The sequence below is a fragment of the Ambystoma mexicanum genome, chromosome 7q, assembly GCF_040938575.1.
Source record: "Ambystoma mexicanum isolate Mex_15411 chromosome 7q, UKY_AmexF1_1, whole genome shotgun sequence".
Taxonomy (NCBI): domain Eukaryota; kingdom Metazoa; phylum Chordata; class Amphibia; order Caudata; family Ambystomatidae; genus Ambystoma; species Ambystoma mexicanum.
In genome coordinates, this window is record NC_090941.1 from 299,038,669 (window position 1) to 299,059,342 (window position 20,674).

General features: G+C 45.2%; 1 protein-coding gene across 2 annotated transcripts in view; it reads right to left on the bottom strand.

Moving 5' to 3' along the window:
* The window catches only part of SLAIN1 (SLAIN motif family member 1), a 247,731-nt gene that overhangs the window by 135,046 nt on the left and 92,011 nt on the right, over window positions 1-20,674 (bottom strand). The window lies entirely within an intron of this gene.

Genomic DNA, 20,674 nt, shown 5'->3' on the forward strand with positions numbered 1-20,674 from the left:
CAGAGTGACTTTCGCCAGGATACGACACAATTCAGTTTACATGGAAAGTACTATATTGGCTTCCAATGGAACGATTATCATTTTCAGGGCTACCTTTGTGTATCGTTCACAAGAACCTATTTCCTCTGAATCTCCATACCTTAACTCCAGCATAATCAAGCACAACTCTAGTAGGAACCCCCCCACCCCCTAAGTACCACAAGCTTATATGCGCACCATACAAAAAGAGATGCTTTTGGGGTCCAACTCCAGCATTGTTGGGAACCACAAACTGGAACCCCTACCTGTGGAACTCTAACATGAGACATCCTTTGCAAATTGAAAAAAAGGACTTTAAGATTGCGTTTTTTCTACACTCTGCCAGGGTCTCCCTTTTTACATCAGTAGCTTGGACGCTACTTCCATTCAGTTTTATATTAGTTTGCCAGTGCACTCAAAACCATCTTCAATACCTCAGAGAACTCACAATTCTAACAATTACCTTCAGCCATAATGTGTACCATCATTAAATAGGAATGCACATTTATCTACCGTCATTGTTTACTCTGCACCTTGGATGTTGTGGCACAAATTTGCATTCCATGTATTTTATTTTCTCACATTTTACCCCCTATGATTTTAAATGTTTCCCCCTGAAATGTTTCCTTTGTCTGATGTCTGTACATGTCTCAGCTCCTTGAAGCCGTTCACTGCAATCTTGCTCCATGCAAATAGAATCAGCGGTGTCCCCAAGCCAGGTGAAATGTGGGAAATAACTGCTTGCCTTGGCAGGTGAGCCCACTGAAACCTATGGAAGCCTAGGATGTTTTTGGAAAGCTATAAATGTGCTTAATGTGACCAGCAGCGTCCAAATTGGAGGGCGTGGGATAGGGTGCGGGGGTTAAAAATATGATCTTGACCAGATTAGCAAGGGGTATATTATTAAGAGGAACTTATACAACCCTGATGGTCACTCCGCTGGTGAGAGGAAAACTGTCTGCAATATGGAAACATGGTCATACTCCAAGGCACTACCTACCAGCGAGGAGTCTTTCTAGGGTGTAGTTGCTAATGCCGCTCTGAGGAAAGGAACCCGGGAGAATCGCACGATCAACCATGGTGAATGCTGCAGAGACATTCTTGGACTGCAAAAATTGCTCTTCACCCAGAGACTGCAGTGTAGTGAAACAAGCACAAAGCTACTTCAAGGGTCTAAATCAGGTTTGTCCAACTCCAGATCTCGAGGGCCGGAAACGCTTTCAGGATACCCCTCATTAATATTCATGAGATACAATTAAAGAAATAAATTTAAAAAATAATGTATTTGGTTAATTCAAACCTTTACAAAAATAAATTCCACATCACAAAATACATAAAAGAACAGATACCTCTGCGTTTAGCACAACGTATAAAAAAATAAACATTTGCATACAAGGATGCTTAACGTATGCAGATTTCTTCTCATGAATATTAAATGAGGGATATCCAGGCAACCGGTCAGGTTTCCGGGCCCTCAAGGCGTGGAGTTGGACAACCGTACTCTAATTCCTGCATGAAAGGCATGGGGAATAGAGGTTGATTCAGAGTAAGGCTACACTTGCAAATTTACTGCACTTAAGTTTATGTCCCAATGCCTTTTTTTTCTTTTACCAAAGTATGACTGAAGGATATCAAGGGGATGTTATTGAGAAGACTACCTGATGAGATTAATCGTTTCCCACACATAATTTGTTTGTATATCATGTAATATAATAAAAGGCAATAGTAGTCCAATACAATTAGCATAGTATCTAGCAAGTTATCACCTTTTCCTTACCAGCCTCCTGAAACTCCACCCACTCTACCACTTGGGGATACCAAATAAGGTCTGGATTTATAAAGTAATTATATAGTCAAAAGAAACTATCATCAGTCTGGTACGTTCAATGATCAGAGTCTTGGGAAATGCATTGCAGTCTTTGGTTGTGTATTACAGAAAGCAAGCCCATTTGGGAGTGAATTGCTTTGATGTGTCATGCAATGTGATTGTTATTTTCTCAACAACTAGCAGTCCTCACATTCTGCACAGCCACATCGATTACATTGACTCAGATTTCCCCCACAAAACCACCATAAGCCATTTAACTCCAACCCAAAATTGAGTGGTCAGTACCAGCAGAATTTAAGGGGGTTCAATCTGATATGTTAATATTGACAAAAGCCCATCACCCTGGACCGTAATTGGAGGCAAAAGGTTTCAGAGCTCTGTATTTTCTTGTGTCCTCCATGCCACAGCTCCACTAGCACGTAGCACTGACCTCATGATAGAAACAGTGAAGCTTATTTGATATTTAATGCTAAAGTAATCTGAATATCTAAAGTAATCAGAATTGCATGAATTCAAGAGTATGGACAACAGTGTGGTGTAAAATACCCCTCCACCCCGACAACTGGCCTATGTTTTTTTTTTTTTTTTAAGAACTCCTCTCCTGGTCTGTTTCCAGATAGAAGGATCACAGATGTGGAGGGAATGATACCCTTGCTGATGTTTGCACTTCAGAGTTTCGATTTTTGTGAGGTCCTAACTCTAATAGTGTGCCATAAGTCAATATCTCAGATGCTACGACAGCCTGTCCAGTTCCTTAAAGATCAGGTCCTTTTTACAGGCTAGAAAGGATTGCATTCAGCTTTTTGTGTGTAGATCTCCCAGATTTGAGCCTGCAAATTTTACCCACCACTCAAATTGTTTTTCCATCACCCTGGGCGCAAAGGTTTGTCAAATATCTGCGTAAATGGCAAAAGAAAGGAAATAAGCCCCTCAGTTGGCTCACCTCTCATTTGCCTCATTCCATTGTTGCTAGGTGAATTTTGTCAAGGGATTGGCTCCGAATGCTTCCAGGAGTGTTGCCCAGCCACTGCCATGCACCATGAATACTGAGTGCCGTTCCCTGGTAGCAGATGTCCATTTGGCAGTTTGATATTTGTAAACGTTTGGGCACAGGAATCCCCCTACTCCTCATAATTTATATAAAGAGGTGGATGTATATAGGAAATGGGTGCATAGTCAACATGGTGAGAAGAAGTAAAACAAAAATAGGTGCATCCAAACTTCCAAAAGTCGTCATAAGAAAGAGTACCCCATCCCTACTTAATAGGCTTAAACGAAGAAGTAGATAACTAAGGGTCACACCCACAGGGGGAACAAGACAAACCCAATATAAACCAAGGATGGCGGAAATAGGGGTGAGCGAAATCATCAAGTCCCAAATCAAACACAGGTTATAAAGGTGGCCAGTACTTGTAAAGCATATAAAGTATGGAAGGTGTCCCAAGGCAATAGGTATTCTTCAATCGAATCTAGCAGAAAATAGCAACATTTGGAACCAAACTTCAAGCAGAGGTTTCCCAACACTCTTCCACTTCTTAAGAATCTGTTTCTTAGCGGCAATAAAGCTTTATATATCCAGTTTTTGGTTCCAGTCGATACCACTTGAATCACTCAGAAATAGCCCCAGTATACAGAATAATGGAGTATGTGGCAAGGCAGACTAAACCACTAACTCCATCTGAGAGAGGACCTCATCCCCAATATTTACAGATTTTTCCACAACACCAGAGCATGCGAGTATTGGAACCAAGCTTTTTTATACAGGACCAACAAATGTCGGATTGTAGAGGTTTACACGCCTTCATTATCCACGAAGATCAATATAGGCAGTGGATTCTTTTCTGTAGGCTATAGCCTAAATCCAAGCTAAATCTTGCAATACATTTGCATATTAGCAACCAATTGGGGTAAAAAATGTCCAAGGATTTCCATTCTGGTTGTTCTAGAGGAGATTCAGAGACATTAGAGAGATGCCTGTAAATTCCAGACCCCAAAAGAGAACAACTCTTTGCCATAGTATATAAACAGGAAGGGTCATGGATTTTGGCATTCATAGGCAAAAGGATGGATGTGATTATTCCCCATGGTACATTGAACCTTGACACTTCCACAGCACTAGCTTGTATTTAAATCTCAGAAAGACAAAGTCCACCAATGCACTGTCTTCAAGAACATGTTTGAATTGCCAAATGCCTGCACGCTGCCAGGAGCACCACTGCAACATTTTGTCGTCAACTGTAATAGCTGGGTTCTTCCAAAAGCACGATTCTAAAGATAGTTAAGTATTTATACTCAGAAGTGCAGTTCGCATATTTCCATTCTGCAATGACATGTCGCACTGCGGGGGGAGCTTTGTCTAGTCCAAGATTACTGCTCATTGTGAGAAGACAATCTAATGGCACAGGTAGTACTGAATCCTTCTCTTTCACCCACATAGGAGTAACATCATAAATGTTGTTGATTAAATGAAGACACCATAGGAAGAAGGCAGCGCGATACTCTTACATCTGGGAAGCCAAGTCCCTCCCACCCCCCTTTCTCCACCGGCCGTAAAAGGATACATTGGTATTTTTTAGTGGGATCCATTTCCCCATAGGAAGTCATGAAATACTTTCTAAATCTCGTTGAGTAAAGTTTGTGAGAGAGGCAGCATACTGAACAGGTATAATATTTTAGGCAGCAGAGTCATCTTGATGGTACCAATCTTCCCCCAAATTGTAAGATTAATTTTAGACCATCTTTTACATTCAGAAGTCATTTCCTTGAGTTTAATCTGAATATTATGTTCCAGCATATGGACAGTGTCCCGCAAGACAAAAATCCCCAAGTGGGTAAACCCATCTGTAGCCCAATGAACTCATTGCTGGGAATACAACATCTGTAACACGTTTGGATGATGGGAAAGATCTCGGTCTTGGACTTATTCCCCTTGAAGTTTGATATCTTTCCAAAAACTTCCATTACATTCTTAAAGACATCCTCTGGGTTTGAACGGAACAGAAGTAAATCATCTGCATAGAGTAGGAAATTGGCCATATATGTACCACGCATAATGCCATGCACAGTTTTCCTAATTGCCACTGCTAAAGGCTGAATAAATAAGTTAAAAAGAAGATGAGATAAGGGACATCCTGGACTGGTTCCTCATTGAATGTTGTCGAAAACAGCAGATTTAGAACCCTTCACCACAATCTGCGCTTGTGCCCCACTGTATAAGGCATGGAAGAACTGCATGAAAACCAGGCCAAAGTAGGAGGCTCTCCAATAGGAATTTCAACTAAATCCAAATGTCGCAATCAAACGCGTTCTCAGAGTCTACATTCACCGCTACGAGAGGTTCATGACAATTGTTATTCAGATGAAAAACATCCATTGCTCCCCTCTTGTTATAACTAAACTGGCCTTGCATAAAACATTGCTGAATCTGGGTGCTATGAGAAGCAATATTTTGACAATGCTTAGGGGAGTAATGCTTGAAATCATGTGTTGTGGGGACAGTTGATCCAGTGATGTGGTGCTGTGTGGAAAAAGAAACAAACTAGAACAATGGCCAATTTAGGACTCCATTATTTAAAGTCAGTCCGCCTGAGGTAAGTTTTGGGAATCACGACTGGCAAAGTTGAACGGTTTGCAATGTAAAATGGAGTAGGTTTTCAGGATGCTGGAAGTAGAAGTGGGGAGGAGGGATGCAGTGTTAAACCAGCTAGCTGAAGAGTAAATCATGGGACAGGGTCCTGGTAGAATTAAGGTGAGATGAAGGCAGATACTGTGAATGTTGAGCATACCGTATTGGTAGTGTTAAAGGCAAAGAATCTAAAATTAAGTTGCACAAAAAAATCTTTTTTAAAAAAGAAAATTGTTTAATTTTTATTTTTTGGGTATTTATAATGCGCCTATACACAATGTGTTTGAGGCGCAACAAGACAAGAGGTTGGGGGAACAGGGACAAAACCAAAACGATGCTACTAGGCCTTGTGACATTCAGATCGTGCAAGTGCAGTACGAGAAGTGCAGGAGAAGGAAGGGGTGGGAGGGCGGAGGTCAGGGGGGCGGGAGTGCCAATCTCAGAGAGAAGGGGCCTGAGAGAAAAGCAAGTGCTGGAGGAGGCCAGGTGGACAGAGCCAGGGGAAGCAGAAAGTGCGGGGGAAGGAAGGTCCACGAGCTAAGTACAAGGTAAGGGGCTGGAAGGGCTACAAGGGTGCAGGTCCAGCCAGGCTAGTGCGGGGTTAGGGGCCAGAAGGGCAAGTGCAGGTGGGGGGGTGGTCAGGGGAGACCAAGTGCAGGGGTAGAATGGACTAGGGGTCCTGGTGCCCTGTAAGACTCTGAAGGAACCAGGAGTCAGTCATGGCCAGAAGGGGACACTAACAGGGAAGCGGGAAAGGAAGAAAAGAAAGGTCTTGAGAAGCTTCCAGTACTTGAGGAGATCCGGCTCAAGTCTGAGAAGGGCAGAGAGGCCATTCCAGAGGGAGGCACCTGTGAAGGAGATAGACACCTACCACCACTCTCTGCTTGGAAAAATGTCTTATCTGCAGAGAGTGAGAGCTAGACGACTGAAGGGCTCTAGAGGGTGGGTATTTAGGGAGAGGGCGTTGGATGTAGCGGGGTCCCAGGCACCAGAAGGCCTTGTGGATGATGCAGAGAGTCTTGAACTTGATCCTTGCAGCAACCGGGAGCTAGTAAAGAGATGTTAGGGCTGTAGAGATGCGGTTCTTGGGCTTGAGGCCAAGGATGAGTCTTGCAATCCTGTTCTGGATTAGTTGAAGGGGGGCGCAGTGAGGAGTTAGGCAGATTGAGGAAGGAGGTAATGCAGATAGGGCGGTAGTTTGTCAGACAGGAAGGGTCGGCAGTAAACTTTTTGAGGAAAGGGTACACAAGGGAGTTCTTGAGGAGTGAGGGGAAAGATCCAGTGACAAAGGAGCGATCGCAGAAATCGGCCAAATCCTGAGCAAGGGAGACAATGTTGTCCTTGATAGTTCTGGAGAAGCAGGGGAGCACCTGTTTCGATGAGACTTTCATAGAGCAGACCTGTCTAGAAACCTCAATGTGTTATTTACGAAAAATAGGAGAGTAGGAGGGGAGGTGAGAGGAGAGAGGGGGGGCAAGGGAGGCATGAGAGCAGGTAAGTTGAAGGGTGTGGAGTAGAGGAGAGCAATATGTCCTGTGTTTTAGAGATAAAGTGAGAGGCCAGAGAAGTGCAGCAGGCTAGGGAAGGCAGAAGTTGAGACAGCCGTAGGGTTGGCGAGTTCCTTGCAGATTCTGAAAAGTTCAGCCGTGTTAGTGGACACCGAGATGCAGGCTTGGATATAGGCACCCTTCTTCGAGCAGATGGAGTCTGTAGTGCCTTTGGAGCAGGCGGCATTACCCTGCAAAACTAATATCAATAGCCCTCAGTGGAAATCCATGTGAAATGGTTATGCTTCTGGTGTCTCTGCAGCCCCGCTCCGCACGTGCTCTTGTCGGTCCCTCCTCCCAATCTTCAAGAAAAAACTAGAGCCCATGTTCTTATTTTGCAAACAAAGATGTCCATTTTACATTTTTACACCTAGTCCTAATTTGAAGGAAAACTTGTAATTCTATTTTGTGGTGATCATTTCTTACGAGTTGGCAGTGCATGAAGCAACAACATGTATCCAATACTAATGCACTGCTTGCCTGATAATTCAATGTATTCAAGCTAGCAAAAGGAAGAAGAAAAAAAAACTTCATATACTCAGACGCTGAACTGGTATTCATCTTGTTAAAAGTAGTTGTGTTCCAATGATTTGAGCAAACATTCAACGAAAGCAACACCAACGCCTTATATATAGCTCAGCGGTGCTACAGCAGGGCAGGTTTTAAATAAACTGTCAAGGAGTAAATGAGCCAAGCAGAGAGGCTTCATATAAAAGTCCTCTCATTCACGGGCCACTGCGCACAAGAAGCTCAGATCATCAAAACAGATAGAAGAGCTCAAGCGTGAACAACAGGACATGAATCTGAACGGAAACCCTGCACAGCCTGCGGGTCAGACAGAAGCAAGGCCTTGAAGAGCAAAGGGAGAGCCTGGCCGTGGAATCCCACCCGGGAAGACGCGCATCGCCAGGGGATTTCCTGCTTAGCAACATCATGGACAACTTCTGTCTGCATGCTACTCCAGAACACAATTAGTTCACAGGCGCTGTCATGCCGGAAGCAAACAGGTAATAAAAAGATCCATGAAAAAAGGAAAAGCAAATATTTAAAAAGAAAGACGTTATAAACTTTTATTAGACAAGGAAAACCCTAGCTTTCCATACAACCAAGAGGGGTTAGCCCGTCTCAAACCAAACTAAGGAAACTGTCAGAACGTCCGTCAAACAATAGTCCACTGTCCTGTGTCCAAAATGCCTATTTTCGACCTTAACACAAACTAATATACAAAGGGGAAACTGGGACTCCTAAATGCAGATGACGGGCTCCCTTCCTTTCAGTAATGTCCAGTGTTTGTTCCACTGCTCCAGATCCAGTAAAAAAGGGGAAAAGTAAAGTTCACAGTTTCAAAACAAAAATGTTCTTAACAAGTAGCAGAAGAAGGGGCTTCTTCCCTTTTGTCACAATGCGGTAGTTCTCTTTTTCTTGGTTTTTCAAACTCCCAGTCAACACCCAAGGTACAGTCCCCCTTTCCCCTAATTACCATAGGCACAAACAAAGTCAAGAGGTAGTTCCTCTTCTCCTGGCCTCCTCCCCCCTGCCCCTTCTCTACAGGACCAGGGGGAATGACTCCCTTTCCCCCCGGTTTTTTATATGATCAAGAGGATGACACCCTCCTCTCAAGGTAACTTCTAGAAAGAATTGTGGCGATTAGTATGCGTCACATCTAGAGAGAACTGTGAAGATAAGCTTGCATCACAAAGATAAAATTGTGAAGATAATCTTGCATCACTTCTAGATAGAATTGGGAAGGTCAACATGCGCCACATCTAGATAGGGCTGCCATTAACCAACCGTACTAAAAATCTCACCCCGCTGCATACATCTCTCATACAAACCAAACGCAACCATACCTCCAAGCACAACAACCCGCCTGCACTTCACCACACCACAACACCAAAACAGACCACACAGTCGCGCACAACAGCACATGACGGCACCCAACAGAAAAGCACGCTTAAGCGCAGTGCACCGTGTTAACCGAACTGATGATGCCAATAGCACATCACAGCTCTCTTGCTAGTCTCCTGCTCAGTTCTACTAACCCATCCCACCCCCTTACCTTTTCTGATCTGCCAGAGCGCCAGGTGACCACTCCGGTGGTGAAACGGTGCAGTATATATATCCTTTAACATAACATGCATACGACAGTCCAAACAAAAATGGGCGAGGGTCCTAGACTTGCAATCTTCCTGCCTTGTATACTCTCCTGCCAGGACTTTACCAAGACACAGTGTCAAACCATTTCAATATCTTGCCTTTGCGGCTTTCTTTACTTTACTTTTCGTAACAGTTTGCTTTCTCATGCAAGTTCTGCCACGAATATATCTCCATTTCTGGGTAATGTATTGGGTTTTCAACCCAGCTTCTCAACCCTTGTGGTTCCCCATGTATTGCCCCAGTGCCCCAGCTTTGGTCTTTGGGCTCACCGGCTTCTTGTGAGGACTTTCGAGTCTCTCGTTGTCTCAGTTTGGCTATACTGCTTCGCTCTATACTCTTGTAGCATTTCTCCCACTTCCTAGTCCACTCGGTCTGCAGGCATGCTCGGTCCTTCCTTCTGCTTCAACCATCACACAGCAGAACCCTTTCAGAAGTGCCTCTCATTGGGATGCTGTCTCCCAGAGCTTTTCTGCTCTGCGGTTCTGCCTGCAGTTCTCCGGTTCCTCGACCTGTGTCGAGAGGAAGAAGACTCCATGTTTCTTTATGCTGAATGGATTTGAATGCCCCGGCACCAATAGGATTGGTAGAAAAACTAGACCGCATAGCTTGGTTCCTCCAGGTATTCATCTCTCTGGCCCTTTTCCTCGAGCCAGCACATTTGAGTACTAGATGGTCCTGCAGGGATTTGTACCTACAACTGCCGGTCGCCCTCACATCTCTGAAGCAAGCAAGCAATACATTTGCGGAGCGCTCTTATCCATCAGAAAGAACAGGGTTATACCTTTCAGAATAATTTTATCATGGCACAATTTCTCCAGAACGCAGCTCTCGAACAGACATTTCTTACACAGAAGACAGTTTGATTTCACATCAACATCAGGCTCTGGTAAACTGGGGCAGGTGAAATAAATTATACTTGGGAGGTCTCAAAACCCTTACCAAATAAATTGCCACCTTTTCCATTTTTTACAAAACGGATAGTAGAAAAAGGTTTTCAGCTTAGACGAGAACGAATTCAGACCATAATGACCACATCAGCTGTGATCAATGTCACAGGAATAGCGAATTTAAATGTCGGTCATGTCTATGCCACTTTTAATTAAATGACCCAAGGTTCGGTAACTCGAAAGCTATTCTAGTTTATTTTAGTGAGATCAATTTCTTAACAGGGTTCTTTCATGACGATCTTAGGTCAGGCCAGTCATATTAACATACTAAAATAGTTAGTCAAAACGCTATAGCACATTACACAGCTGGCCAATGACTGGGCAAGATCTTCTAGGGAAAGGAATACAGGGCCTTCACCTAACTCTGGTATATCAAAACAGCCAATGATGCCATGGAAAAGCTACAGATGAACATCAGACTTGATTCTATGGAAATCATTTTAGGGTTGAGGACACGAACAGTCAAGCCAACAAGGACACATGATGTGAAAACAGCTAATCTATTAAAACGAAAATCTGCCTTTAATGTCAGGCAGTACCATTTATGGATAACCTATGTCCACCTTCTTTCTCACCCTTTGCTGAGATCAAATAAGTTGCAGAAACTGCATACACATTTCTAAACAATCCCTGCCTTATTCAGGGACGTCATTTCACCAAAATGCCAGGGGTAGCAGAAGTGAAATCGCATGACCCTTGACCTCTGATGACATCACAGAAAGTGATGTTATTTGACCCTAAAGTAATATTACGGGAAGTGATGGAACACAACCTTTTACCCCTTGACAAAATAGGAAGTGGCATCACATAGCATTGTTCCCAAGTACACTATGAAAAATATATGGTTACAATATCATTCTAACGTGATAAACATTTCATACAAGAATGGATCATCATATGTAACGGCAGAAAAAAAAAACATGCTATAACTGCAACTTGCGAAAATCAAAATACATAGTCCGAAATTGATTAGACTATAAATCAGTGACTCACCCCCTGAAGTGTGCCTGAAATAAACCTTTATTGTGTCTAGCAATTATTGTATAGAATTCCAGAAAGACAATATTTGTTATTCCTATTCTTTCTTATTAAGGATCACTGCTCAAGTGTTACACCTGTGGAACCCCTTACTTTTTTTTTAGTAAGCCTCAACAAGAAAGCCAACCATTCGACAAACAGAGCCACATGGCATTGGCCAGAGCCCAGAAGCTTCAATTTGTATTTAAAAAAAAGAAGTTTTTTTTAAAAAAACATTTTATTTAGGGGTAGCAACGACCCCTAAACAACGTTCCTGGGCCTACTAAACAAACATGCTCTATGTGGGAATAGGCAACTACCAAGCAAGGAAAGCTATTGGAGGAAGTTCAACAAAATGTTGTGGTATATCTTGGTTTCATAACTCAACTAATTTCATTAAACCACTTCCACATGCAGGGAGGAAAGTATAGGGAAGGTAAACCGGAAACAGACCATTTTATAATAATAATTATTAAAGGTGTTTGTTATTATTATGTGCTACAGTTCAAAATAACTTTTCACATCTTTTTATACAGGATTATAAACCAACAAAACATTACAATGAAATAATAAAATAAATACATCAAAGAAAATCATAAAATTGCAATTCATCCGTAAACTATCAAAATAAAACCATAAATCAACCAAAGAGATTTATGATATGATAGTTTATTTATATAGCGCCTATACACAATGTGTTTCAAAGCGCTTCAAGGCAAGGGTGGGAACAAGGGAAAATACAATGACATTCTTACAGGCCATGAACAGTAAGGATGGGAAGAATAAGTTACTCTCTTGGTATTACCCAAATTGTTCGAATGAACAATTGACCGAATTTAAAGGGTCACAATTGACCTTTTCACAATTGAAAATATATATATATATATATAAATAATAGGGGTTTTGGGGGGTTTGGCGTTGGGTGGGGGTTTGTGGGGTGTCTGCCCCCACATATATGTTACAATTGACCTTCACAATTCGGTCAATTGTGAAAAGTTCAATTGCAATTCAAACCGTTGTAAAACGAACAATTTGTATACAACCACTCTCTTACCTGGTAACATTCTTTCGATGGGATGGTCCGACGACGTATTCCATATCTATGACAGTAATCACCACAGCTGTGCTGCTTCGGAAAATCTTTCGCATCTGCGTCCTGCGTCGATGAGCCGTCTTCGAGGACCTCCTCCGATGGCCGACGTCACTGGATGTTATAAGTAGGACACACGATGCCCGTAGCCTAGGTTGAAGTTTTTTCCCAGAACGTGTGGCACCAAACTACTGCAACTATGACCACAGAAAGCCTTGCGGAAACTTAAGCTGCAATCGCATAAGAAATTCTGTAGCGGGGAAGACAGGGAGCAAGCGATATGGAATACGTCGTCGGACCATCCCATCGAAAGAACATTACCAGATAAGAGAGTAACTTGTTCTTCGAGGGGATTGGGTCCTCCGACGTATTCCATATCTATGACAGACTCCCAAAGCAGTATAATGTAAGGAGGTGGGAAAAGAAGTTAGAATGTAGAAATTTAGAATGCCCAATTGCAGAGTAAAGGACTGCCTTGCCAAAGGCCAGATCCTGCCCACGGATAGAATCGAGGGAGTAGTGATGTACAAAAGTATGGACCGAAGCCCAGGTGGCTGCATCACAGATGTTACGAATAGGAACACCCCTCTGCAGGGCAGTAGAGGCAGCCATCCCCCTGGTAGAATGGGCCCGTAAGCCTACCGGTGGGTCCTTACCCACCAAGCGGTAACATTCAGAAATTGCCAAGGTAATCCATCGAGACAAAGTCTGCTTAGTAACAGCTTGTCCCAAACGCCTTCGAGCGTAACAAAGAGTTGATCGTTCACTCTGACCCGGGACATGCGTGAAATATAAAAGCTTAAAGCTCTCCTAGGATCCAGCCTATGCAGCCTCTCCTCTTCCTTACCAGGATGTGGAGGAGGATAAAATGCCGGAAGAATAACCTTCTGGCCTAAATGAAATTCTGACACCACCTTCGGAAGAAAAGGACGAACTCTAAGGACAACCCTGTCCTTATGAAACACAGTGAAGGGTGGCTTAACTGAAAGTGCCTGTAACTCACTCACTCTGCGAGCGGAAGTGACCGCAACTAAAAATACAGTTTTAAGAGATAGTCTCAAAGGGCAAGAATGTAAAGGCTCAAATGGAGCATGCATCAGAAACTTGAGAACAAGGTTCAAATCCCAACCGGGCACCTAGAAAGGTGACGGAGGGAACACATTAGTGAGCCCTTTCAGAAACTGAGAAATTAAAGGAATTTTAAAATAAGAACACTCAGACGAGTGCTTAAATATGGACAGCGCCGCCAGGTAACCTTTAACGGTACCCACTTGCAGGCCCCCGTGGGCCAAAGAAAGCAAAAAAGACAGAACCACAGGAATGTCACATGAAAAAGGATCCACATTCTTAACCCTGCACCAGTCGCAGAACTTTCTCCAACGGCAACGGTACAGGGACTTTGTTGCCGGCCGTCTAGCCGAAAGCAACACCTCCCGCACGTCTTCAGGGAGGTCCCAATCCTTATACCTCAACCTTTCCGAAGCCAAGCGTGAAGGTTGAGGATCTGACCTCTGGATGGAGAACCTGACCCCCCTTCCATGAGAGCAGATCATCTTGGTAGGGAAGACGACGTCGAGGGCAGATGGACAAGTCGAGAAGGTCCGGGTACCACGTCCTCCGGGCCCATGCCGGAGCAATGAGGATCATCCGGGAACCGAACCTCTGTAACCTCCGCAGCACTTGTGGGATGACGGGGACTGGAGGAAACGCATACAGCAGTGGGAATGACCACTCCACCAGGAATGCGTCTCCTAAGGCTCCTCTTGGAGGAAATTCCCGCGAGCAGAACCTCGCACTTCCAGTTGACACTGGAGGCGAAGAGATCCACTTGAGGGGTCCCCCAAAGGGCGAAGATCGCCAGGAATCTCCTGAGCCAACTCCCACTCATCAGAGATCGCGCTCTGCCTGCTCAGAGCATCCGCCGTCTCGTTTTAGTCTCCGGCCAGATGAACTGCCGAGACCGAAATCTCCTGCTGGATTGCCCAGAACCAGAGCTGCATCGCCTCCCTGCAAAGAGGAAGTGACCCTGACCCCCCTTTTTGTTGAGGTAGTGCATGGCCACTGTGTTGTCCGTCAGGATCAGGACAGTCTTTACTCGCACAGTCGGCAGAAAAGCCTTCAGGGCAGGCCTGATGGCCCTCAGCTCCAACAGGTTGATATGGAGTCTGGACTCCGACGGAGACCAACGATCGCTGACTGTCAACTCGTTGGCATGAGCTTCCCATCCTGTGAGGGATGCATCCATCACGATCGTCACCTCCGCCAGGGAAGCCAAAACGGAGCCCCCTTCATCAGATTGCCTTCGACGGCCCACCACAGAAGGTCCTGGGCAACCGAGGGCGGCACCTGAACGGGGTCCGTCATCCTGCCGGAGGATTGTGACCACTGCATCTTGAGTGCCCACTGCAAAGATCTCATCCGCAGTCGAGCCTCTGGCACCAGAAGAATGCAGGATGCCATGAGGTCGAGCAACCTCAAGAACTCGAACACTGGGAGACTCTGGACATGTTGAAACTTGTGCACCATCTGCTGAATGTGATGAGCCCTCAACTGGGGAGGAAAACACTGCCCCAGGGATGTGTCGAGCATTGCTCCGATGTACTGGAGCCTCTGAGTTGGCGTCAAGTGGGACTTCTTTAAGTTGAGGGAGAAGCCCAGCTTGTGGAGGGAGTGGCAGGTGACGGACAGATGATCCAGGACTTGCTCGGGAGAGCGTGCCCTGATCAACCAATCGTCCAGGTAGGGGTAGACGTGAATCCCCCCTTTCCTGAGATGCGCTGCCACCACTACCATGAGCTTGGTGAAGACCCTCAGGGCGGAGGTCAATCCGAACGGCAGGACCCGAAACTGAAAGTGCGAGTCGCCAACCGCAAACCTCAGGTACTTCTTGTGCTTGGGATGGATTGGGACATGAAAATAAGCATCCTTGAGGTCTAGAGACACCAACCAGTCCTGAAGTTGAAGGGCCTGGAGGACTTGAGAAAGAGTAACCATCTTGAACTTGTCCTTCCGAAGGAGTTTGTCCAAACCGCGCAAGTCCATGATGGGTCTCAATCCCCCGTCTTTCTTCGAAATTAAAAAATAAGGGGAATACCATCCCTTGTTCCTCTCCACTACAGGCACCAGTTCTATGGCACCTTTCTCCAGCAGGGCTTGAATTTCCTGCGCAAGGAGCGGATCCGGACTCTTCAAAGAGAATTTCCCTGGTGGATTGTCGTGAGGCCTCTGCCGAAAGGGAAGACAGTAACCGTGGGCCATGATCTCCAGAACCCACACATCTGAAGTAATGGCACGCCATTCTCCAAGATGCTGTGCCAGCCTTCCTCCAACCGGCAAACCATGGGACATGGCCTCATGACTGAGCTGAAGCGGCTGCAGCGTTGCCTGAGGGCAAAGAGGCAACTGCCCGAGAGGCCTTGGCACCTCGAGTACCTTGTTTTCCACCTCTGGCACTCCTACGGTGGCCCCTTTGACTAGCAGCTACTCTCGCTTTACTAAAGGACGAGTAATAACGAAAGGAACCTCCACTCCATTGCTGTCCCCTAGGACGAAAAGGCGGAGGTTGTCGAACTGCAGCGCTCAACGACTTCGCTGCAGCTTTTGAGGTCTGTAACCTCTCAAGACTCTTGTCAACCTTGCTGCCAAAAAGATGTACACCATCAAAGGGCATGGCGTCGACGTCTTCTTCGAAGACTTCACAGGTGCACACGGTCTCGAGCACATCGAGGACCGGGACCTGGAACGGGCATGACTAGAACGATTCCCCTTGTCTGAGCGGGACCTTTCCCCGCGAGTCATGCCGACCACCCGAGCCTGAAGGTGTACGAGCGGTGTCTCTAGTACGGTCATGCCCGACCCCACTTGGAGGCGCGGACGGACTGGTGCCCTGCGATTCAAGAATCGCCAACATTTTCTTACCGAAGGATGCCCATTCCTCCGGAGTCGCATGCTTGGTGGGATAAGCAACCCGCCGACGGGCAGAGTCCTCGGACGAGGAAGGCGACCGATGACGGCGCTTCCGTGAGTGCCTCGAAGAGGCAGAGGAGTGGCGGGACCCACTCCGGGACCGAGAACCCCTAGACTTACGACGACGATGCGGAGAGTCGCCACTCAAATCGTCCGTCGAAAACCCAGTGGACCTCGACTTCCGGGGCTTGGACACTTTACCGTCTGACAGCTTCTTCTTACGCTCCTGCAAGGCATTGGACGTAAGCGACTGGCAGTGAACACAATCATCCGTGTCGTGGGCCTCCCCGAGGCACAAGAGGCAGGCGTTGTGCGAGTCCGTCACCGACATCTTGGACCCACAGTCCCCACACTTCTTCAAGCCCGGACGCGGGGTGGAAGAAGATGAAGACATCCCGATAGGCTTCACAAACGAACAGGTTCGAAGAACTGAAAGAACAGAAACTCCAAAGAGTTGAGGCGCGCCGAGATCTCCGAAGCAAACACATTTGCGGAAAAAACGGAATTGAGGCTACGGGCGTCATGCGTCCTACTTATAACATCCGGTGACATCGGCCATCGGAGGAGGTCCTCGAAGATGGCGTATCGACATCATCGACGCAGGAGCCAAAAGATTTTCCGAAGCAGCACAGCTGTGGTGATTACTGTCATAGATATGGAATACGTCGGAGGACCCAATCCCCTCAAAACTATCATACTCGGCCAGACGACATTTCAGTGCAAGAGCAAAGACATAGATAAGGGAGGGAGGGAGGGAGGAGAGTGGGAAGGAAATGGAAACTGACAGACGACTACCATACTAGGCTTGACCACATTTCGGGTTGAGCTGTAGAAAACAAAAAGGTGAGGGAGAGGGGTGCAGAAAGAGAGGGGAGGAACAAAACAAGCGACTATCGTACTAGGCTTGACGACATTATAGATAGTGCTGGTGGGTGAGGGGGACAAGTAAGGAAAGGTGGGGGGGAGACAGACGAGGTTGTTATCATGCTAGATCCTGGGACAATTCTGATAGAGTAAGTGCATAGAGGAAAGTAAGAGGAGGAGATAGGAAAAAGGAGAAAGGAGAGGAGGAGAGAACAGAGAGTAAGCAGTTAAAAAGAGTGGAGAAGCAAGAGTGGAGAACGAATACAGTTGCAGAAGTCAGTAGTAACACAGTGTTGCAAGCCTGGATACAAGATGAAGAGGGGAACCGCATGATTCAGGGCCACCATCAGAAAGGGCGACGCACCATGCATCAATGAAGTCCATAAAAGTTAAATCCAGCATTGGCCACAAGACGGTGATGGTGAAACCAGAATTTATCAGTACAGACTGCTGCAGAAGTAGGCTGGGGGAGGGGTGCAGATGGGAGGTGGAGCAGGGTAGAAGAATCAATTTTCCCCTCAATTTTTAGATAGTGGCATTTTTAAGCTGTCCGTTTGCCACATCTTGTAAAGTGCCATGTTCTTCTGGTTGTTTCCAGCCACTCAGCAAATACACCAGTAGGAATTTGATATCATCATCATCTGAACATTCCCCCAAATATGCCATATTTATATATAGAACCCAGTATTGTACTCCCCATTTTTTACAGTTGGGAGTAAAATGATTTATGAGGAGTAAAAGTGTAAGTCCCTTTCCCAATGGAAGTATTTTATAAGCGAGTACAGATGTTTTAAAAGGAAAACAAAGGTTTCTGTAATTATAATTTTTTGCATCTAGTTATGTACATTAAAAGATACAAGTTTACTTCTTCCTCTTGTACTACATGCACATCTGGCCCAAATACATCCATGGAGCTATTTGGGTAAAAGCAGGGGCACACGGTCCTACATGTCTATTCCCTGTTTTTTCTTGAGAGTATTTTTACTCCCTAATTTTATTTTCTGGGAGCGTTTGCCTATTTTTAGGCAGTAAAACTGGCCGATCAACCCCTTATCTGTAGGGCTGGGTGCAGGTGTTCACATTGCACAGTCACATAGTTACTCTAGGACTGTAGATTAGTAGCAAAATTAAAAAATCAGTCGCCAGTTCCAAACTTTGAGCTTCCATTTGCAGTCCCTGCTAAGAATTACCATTTCGGATTCCAGCCCATTTCTTTGAAAATGCATTTGTTTAATCTTGCAAACTCCTGAAGGGGGTGTATGCCATTAACTTTCATAGGGGAACTCAAAATGGTTAATAACAGGGACTCTGGTGATTTCAATGCTTTGATATAATATATGCAGGGGTTGACATTGGGTTTTGTTCACCAGGAGCAAAAAGCAGCTCCTGGGTATCAGGCATAATCTGTTAGGCAGAAGCTACCAGTGTGGAACCAGGCGATAGTACGTAGCGCACAGCAAATCTAACTATGCACAGGATGCAAACTAACTTTTTGTCCATTTTATATGAACCAATATGCTCTAAATGTCCCTTAGGCGAGTTCTTTATTTTCCTCGATTTGCATTCCCAAACACACAGTTAATATCACATAGCTAGGTTTGTATGGCACCACTTGCAATAGAAGTCAAAAGTAGCTCCTGGTAGTTATCAAGCTAACCAGGCTCCACCTTGGCTATAAACAGGAGCTAAATAGATCCCAGCTACTGACAATTTCGAACCCTGTATGTGCCCTTACACAAATATAAACAACCAGCCAATGACGCAATCTATCGGCACGCATTGTGGGAGCCCGAGAAGTCTTCTCCGAGATTCTCCCTTCCATTTTATTTAACCAGCCAATGTCGGCCATATAAAATGACTGGGACTAAGATCTGTTTATGAATCAACATTATTGCCTTAAGATTGTAGACAGTCATATTCACAGAAAACACCTTAGTGATGGCAATACAGGTAACAGCCTTGTTTACCTTGCTATCAAAAATGTTCACGTATCTGCTGTAAGATCATCTGTAGGCCAATATACTTATATACTGGAACTCTCTCTATGCAGGCTACAATTATGCCTGTCCTCCTTGACAGCCCCCGGGAGCCACGGACTAACATAGCCTGGGTCTTATCTGTATTTATAAGCTCATTTACTAGTGCATACAAGGCAAGTTTGCAGAATGCCCGTCTAATACCCATCAAGTGTGGTCCATAAGGACCACATCATCTGCGTATGAGATCCAGTTTGCTCCGATCTTAGGAGGAAAACAATGGACAGCGCCCAGCCTAGCAGGAAGATCAGCAAGGTAGAGATTGACTAACATGGGCGCCAGCACACACCTTTGTTTTAGACCTCTTGTGGTAAGATTTCTTTAGAGCAGGAGCCCATGCTACTCAATCTCACCTGTACACTTGAAAACCACTTAGTTCACAGTGCATCCCTTCCTATTTAGTATCAAACAGTGACATCGGGTTGGGGGAAGCAGAATGGCTTTAACTATCATAGACTTAGATTTTAAAAATATGGCTTGGATACCAGTATGCAGAAACTGACAATCATTAGTTCAGTCCTGTTATGGTGGAGTAGAAGTCTAATTAAAGCCACGCATCAATATCCTATGACAGAAGAAACAACCCAGATACGACATGTGGGAAACCTTTGATATTCTAAAGACTCAGGTGAAGGAAAACTGTCCAAATAGCAGACCATCTTCTTGGTAGTATTTGCGCTATATAGAGTGCAGAACGACGCACATTTTTATCATATCCTCCTGTCCCAGGAGGATAGCCCAGTGGCAACGTGCTCACCTTGGAAGCAAGACGACACGAAGCAACACAGGTTCGATCCCCGGGTCTGTGCTTTGAAACCTCTGGGTATTTAAGCGCGTTATAAATATGCAACTAAAACAAACAATTCCTGTAACAGCGCCTCGATGCCCGCGGGCTGTGTGAGCGCTTTAAAAATGCAAAATAAATTTAAAAAAATAAATATCACCAGCCAATTTGACCTGCCTCAACTACAAACTAAGACAAGCATTCACAGATTTAACTGCAGCATATCTCCGTGTCCATAAGCATTGAGACTGCATCCTTTGGAAGGACCACTGCGGAATGCCTGGAAAGATGGGTGCTCTATTTTGAGCTCTCCGAGCCATTCTTAGAAAGGTTTAAAAACAATCACCAGAAAGATCTTCAGCTGGTCGCAACTGTGCCACCCTAAGCCACATGAACAAATGTGCCATGTGCCAAGGGCAAAGCGGTTTTAGAAGAAGCTCCCTGACCACCTGACAGACAGCTGCCAGGGTCAAATCACTTCACCTCAGCGTTGATCCGTACCTTCTTGTCTAACCCGTCATAAGGTACATTCAACCCAGCTGGAACTACACCCACGCCGGTCTTAGCAGGTTTTATGCTCCCATTTCCATGTTATCAAAGAGTGCTTTGAGTATGATGTAGTTGAGGTAGCGGGAAGGTGAAAAGTTAAACTGTAACTGATAGGGTTGGCATGATCATCTAATGGTAGGATCATGTTCAGTACAGTCAATGTTCTAAGGTGTTCACAAACTTGCGCCCAGACACTTAAATCCTGAGACGAGACAACAAGCGTGGCAAAGAAAAAGGTTTCTCCAA